This window comes from Microtus pennsylvanicus, chromosome 9 (genome assembly GCF_037038515.1).
Source record: "Microtus pennsylvanicus isolate mMicPen1 chromosome 9, mMicPen1.hap1, whole genome shotgun sequence".
Taxonomy (NCBI): domain Eukaryota; kingdom Metazoa; phylum Chordata; class Mammalia; order Rodentia; family Cricetidae; genus Microtus; species Microtus pennsylvanicus.
The window spans coordinates 110,295,120-110,301,119 of NC_134587.1; positions in this window are offsets into that span (position 1 = coordinate 110,295,120).

Genomic DNA, 6,000 nt, shown 5'->3' on the forward strand with positions numbered 1-6,000 from the left:
TGAGAGAGTGGGCACCGTTCCTCCCTGCTTCTGTGTATCTGTGTCTGTCACGTCCTGGATAGCCAGAGTGCCCGCCACCTACGCCTGAGAGATAGATGTACGCCTGAGAGATAGATGTGGCCTGCAGCCCTGGGGCTGGGGGAAAGGGAGAGAGTGGGTTCCCTGGAGAGCCTTGGGCAGAGGCTCTGTGGATTCCCTGCAGGAGGCCGCACCGCCTCTGAGGAGCCCATGGGGGAGGGGAAAAGGGAAGGTCAACCAGACAGTCCTGCCTGGCTTTTGCTTTGCTTTGTTTTTGTTTTTGTTTGTTTGTTTTATTTTATTTTCTGGTACAGCTGTGACCAGGTCTGGATCCAGGACAGACTCCAAAGCTAGAGAGAAATCCTGTCTCAGAAAACAACAAGAACAACCAAAAAATAAATAAATACATAAACTAATAAATGAATGGATAGATAGCTAGATAGCCAGACACACACACACACAGAGAGAGAGAGAGAGAGAGAGAGAGAGAGAGAGAGAGAGAGAGAGAGAGAGAGAGATGATAAAAACACCTCCAAGATCAGGGAGACCAAGGCAGGCAGATCACTGTGAGTTTAAGGCTCCCTTGTTCTGCAGATTGAGATTCAAGGCCAGGCAAAGTGACACAGAGAAACCCCGTTTTCAAAAAAAAAAAAAAAGGTGAGGGCTGGAGAGAGATGGCTCTGTGGTTAAGAATTCTGACTGCTCTTCCAGAGGACCCAGGTTCAATTCCTTACCACCCACATGGCAGTCAACAGCTGTCGGTAACTCCAAGATCGGACACCCTCAGATAGACATACATGCAGGCAAAACACCAATGACAATAAAATGAAAATAAATAAATTATTAGGAAAATAAATATATAGAAAAGGTGTTTAGTGCATGCCTTCAATCTCAGCACTAGGAGGCAGAGGCAGATGACTCTCTGTGAGTCTGAGGCCAGTCTTGTCTACAAAGTGAGTCCCAGGGCATACAAGGGTACACAACGAAACCTTATGTTGAACAACCACAAATAAGCAAACAAATAGAGAGATAATAACAATAAAAATATTTGAGAGTTCAAATAATTGACTTCATCCACAATAAAAGAATATAAAAATAAAAATATCAAATGCACTTGAACACATTGGCACAGGAGAACGCTTGCTAAATAGAACCCCAGTAGCACAGACACTGAGAGAAAAAGAAAAAAAAGAAAAAAGAAAAAAAAAGAAATACAAAACAAAAAAAAGAACAAAGAAAAAAACTAAAGAGAGAAAAAAAAGAAAAAAAAAGAAAAGAAGAAGAAGAAAAAAAAAAGAAAAAAAGAAAAAAAAGAAAAAAAAAAGAAAGAAAAAAGAAAAAAAAAGAAAAAAAAACAGACACTGAGAGAAACAATTAATAAGTGAGACCTCCTGAAACTGAAAAGCTTCTGTAAAGCAAAGAACATGGCCAACAAGACAAAACGACGGCCTTACAGAATGGGAAAAGATCTTCACTAATCTCCAAAATACACAAAGAAGTCGAGAAATTGGTCATCCAAAGAACAAATAATCCAATTTTAAAAAATGGAGTACAGACCTAAACAGAGAACTCTCAACAGAGGGATCTAAAATGGTTGAAAGACACTTAAATGTATTTAGTGATTATATTTCTTTTCCCTTAGGGATAAAGAAATGGAGAAGTTCTTTGAAGCAGTAAGTCACAAAAACACCAGGCCGTTAAACTTCAGCTACAGGGAAACCCTGTCTCGTGGAAAAACAAAACAACAACAACAACAAAAAAAAAAATCCTGAAGCCAGTGATCATTGCAAACATCTGTATGTTCCGATACTGAGCCTGAGCAAGTTAGAGTGTCACAGATTTGCTGCAATTCATTGCAAATTTCATGTGGATCACAAATCCTGCTCAAGTTACAGCTGTTAGTGTCAGTGTGAACCTTGACACCATCTCTACTGGATTCCTGTCAGCTGGGCTCCGGTCTGCTAGAAAAGCAGAAGAACTAAGGTACCGTAATTAACCTCTTCTGTGCCCCACCTGCAAGAACACTCTGTAAGCTACAGTTCTGAAAACAGCCTGGTCCTGGCATAAGAACAGACAGGAGGACCAATGGAACCAAATAGAAGACCCGGATATCGATCCACACATTTTCGAACACCTGATCTTTGATAAAGAAGTCAAAAATATCCAATAGAAAAAAAAAGAAAGCATGTGAGTTCAAGACCAGCCTGGTCTACAAGAGCTAGTTCCAGGACAGGCTCCAAAAAAAAAAAACTACAGAACAACCCTGTCTCGAAAAAAAAAAAGAAAGAAAGAAAGAAAGAAAGAAAGAAAGAAAGAAGAAAAAGAAAACAGTGCTGTCCTCGAAAATGCCCTCTCCCTTTGAACACGGCCCCTCCTTTGGGCTGAGTTTCCCACACAGCTCTGATGCTGCAGGAGGATGCCGAGGGCCCAGTTGTTGCCTGTATCTGTGCCTTGGCAGCAGCTATTCATGTCTTGCCACTCAGAGTCAAATTCCCTTAAGTTTAGCCTTCCCTAAGTGCTTATTCACTTCAGAAGACTCAACCCTCATCTTCCATGTCCTCCTGGCCTAATTTCTCATATTACTGTTTTACTGAGTATGAATCAGTAATATGAGATGTTCAGGAGAGGGAGGAAGGGTCATTCATGAAAAAAGTGAGTGTTCAACTAACTAACTCCCCATGGGTTCAGGAAGTAGTGAGAAGATATTAATGAAGCAGAGAGAAATTTCTGGTTTTGGAAGGAGGAAATCCTGAATGGCTCCCTCTGTGTCGGAGGAGAGACTCCTGGAAAGGAAACCTCAGGTTCCGGTTGGTCGGTCGGTCGGTCGGTCGGTCGGTCAGTTCGGGGAGAAATATCAGCAAGGAGGTAAAGGCCGTGCCTCACGACATCAGCAGTCCCTTCTCTGGAAATTCCACGGTATCCCAGAGAGCTCTTGGAATTTTGTGATGTCACTCGTGTCCTAGAAACGCCAACTGCCCTCAAGACACACTCTCTCGGTGCCTATAAGACTCGGTTCTAGACATGTTGTCTAGAGAATGGAGATCGTTCGTGGAGAGGCCAGAGGGAGGAAGAAGAAAGCTGGCCTCAGATCTCACAGGAAAACATGGAGAAATAATTAGTGGTCCTGGGGAAGACGAAGTGAGTTCACCACTAGCAGGGACTAGAGAGATTTCTGGATGTGATGGCTTTGAGACTTCCAGGGCTAGGGCTCAGGAACTGGGAGGTTTCTGGGATGAAACAGGTCTGTCTGTCTTGTTTCTCTGAGTTCCTAAAGGGCCAACCCACATCAAAGATTCACGATAGTTGATTTGACAAAGCCGGGAATTGACAAGGAGTGCGGAAGGAGTCAGTGAGATTTCAATACCAGCACTGACTGCACATCATCACCCCCCCCCCCCCCGGTCCTTTTCGTTGTGTAGCAATAATAATAGAGAAAGGGGAGTAGCGCTCTGCCAAAGCCCGTATTTTACCATGCCTTATATCACAGCCATTAGCAGGGTTGAGGCATCAAGTGCTGCAGTCAGTCCGACTCCTGTGACCCCCCTAAGGTTTCTGGCTTCCCAGTTTTGAGTGACACCATGGTCTCCAGTTCAGCTTGAGAGCTCTTTAAGAGCCAATGGAGGAGAGAGTGGAAAGAGACTGCCATTTTTTTCTTTTTCCTTTTCTTTCTTTCTTTTGCTGTTTTGCTTTGTTTTTCAAGAAAGGGTTTCTTTGTGTATCTTGGGCTGTCCTAAAACTCACTCTGTAAATCAGGCCATCTTTGAATTCACAGAGATCTGTGTGTGTGCTGTGATTAAAGCCCGGCTGAGACTGCAATTTCTTGTTAGCTCTGGGTGTCCTGAGCTGTTAGTAAGTGACAATGGCTCTGTGTTGTGAATCTCTGTGAATCCAGACTATGTTATGTCCTTCAATGACATGAGTCTGAAGCATCAAGCACCCACCCACCCCTATACTCCCTGAGGTCTCTGAAGTCACACACAGCGCAGCCTCTATAGGTCTGAATAAGGCTTAGAAAGCTTTTCCCTGGTTCACCTGGTGCAGAGGAAACCAGGTAAGTTCTGAGAGACATGCACCACCTTCCTACAGAAAGAAGGGAGGACTGATTAGCTAATACCCACAGAGGGGGAAGCTCAAGTCTGGTATTTCAGACAGAACCTGCTTGGACAAAGTCTCATCTGTCAGTCACTTCCTGAGGGAAGGAGGGAGGGAGGGAGGGAGGGAGGAAGGAAGGACCACAATTATCTCTCCTCTGTGTCCTTTTTACGCTCTTTTCATGCTCTGATGAATATTGTGATTCAAGTTGGCCATGTCCCCTTTTCCACAGCATGTGCACTGTGGCTCTAGATCAAGGAATCAGTTTGTTTGTGTGTTTTGCTCTATCTAGGAGAAGCACCATAGCAGTTGCATACTGACTGAGAAATTTGATTTTTAGGAAATGATTTTTCATATCTGTGAGTGGTCTCTCCATAGATAGCCACTCATCTTTCTTTAAACTTGAGTATAGGAATGAATGATCCCTCCCTCCCTCCCTCTCTCCCTCTTCATGGGAATGAGTGTCTGCTCTTGCATTGAGGGCTCCCCAGTTCTCAGCATCTCCAGCCCAACCTGTCACAAGGTGATCACACATTTGCAAACTTGGGATATATTCTGCTGAAGTTTTGGGATAATGAATTTCATCAACTATGGGACTAACTTTGTTCTGACAGGACACTCACTCACAATCTCTCCTCATCACACCCACATAGTGTAACAACTTTGTGTTTCCTCCACAATGTGCTCATTTCTGTCAGGGAACTGAAAGCCGTCCAGCCAGCCAACACTATTTTTCCTTGTTTCTCATTTTGTTCTTATATTCTGTCTCTCCCCCCCCCGCCTGGAAAACTTTCAGAGTTCACTCTGCCCCCTGAGTAAAGGTGTTATGCTTCCTTTTATTGTATATTTAGTGTGTGTGTGTGTGTGTGTGTGTGTGTGTGTGTGTGTGTGTGTGTGAGAGAGAGAGAGAGAGAGAGGGAGAGAGAGAGAGAGATTCATTATGAAATCAAAAGTCAGTCAACAACAGCAAACTTTGTATTTATTTGTCCATCCACGTATTTGCTTGTTTACTTACTCACTCACTCATTCACTCACCCACTTCATTTATTATTTATTTATTTATTTGCAGTGGAAGACTTAATTCAGTAAGAATGATCAGAAGGGTAGGTAGGGTATCCTTGGGAAAAGAGTAAGATATCACGATGACTTTCCCTTCCAAGAGGGAGCTTTCTAGTAAGACGTGAAACCACAGTTTCAAGGGCCCGCTTTCCACAAGTCCTTTTCCAAGGTCAGGCATTTCTTAGGTAAGCAAGGGTCTCCATTCATTCCCTTTGAGGAACTCTCAGGCCCTGCCCTGACATTAACCTCTGACTCGTGCCTATTGTCAAGGCCAATGGGACACTCCTCAGCCCCTCCCTGACCTGAGGTGACCTGAGAAGCCACACCCCACCCCAGTTCACAGGCCTCTCTTTATCTATCTATCTAACTAAGTAACTGTACAGCATAAAATGTGGAATCTCTTCTCAATGAAATGCTGTTGGCAGCCATTCGATGAATTTATTCTCATCTCAGATCCTGTCCAGCAGGGATGTCTTCTTTCCGTGTTTCTTCTTCTTTTGTATGTTGCAGTCAGTTCAGATGTGCTGGTATATGGTGAGAAAGAGAGAGAGAGAGAAATGGAATTGCTTTTTATTTATTTGAAGAGTTTTAATGATTTAATATTCAGCTATTTCCAGCCTTATTTACCAGCACATTTATTATTACCAGCGAGCACCTTCCTCTGAAAACATTGGAATCGCCCCCCATCTGTACATGTCATGCACGTGCGTGCATATGTGTGTGTGTGTGTGTGTGTGTGTGTGAGCGTGTGCGCATCCCATCTATCTATCTATCTATCTATCTATCTATCTATCTATCTATCTATCTATCTATCTATCTATCTATCTATGT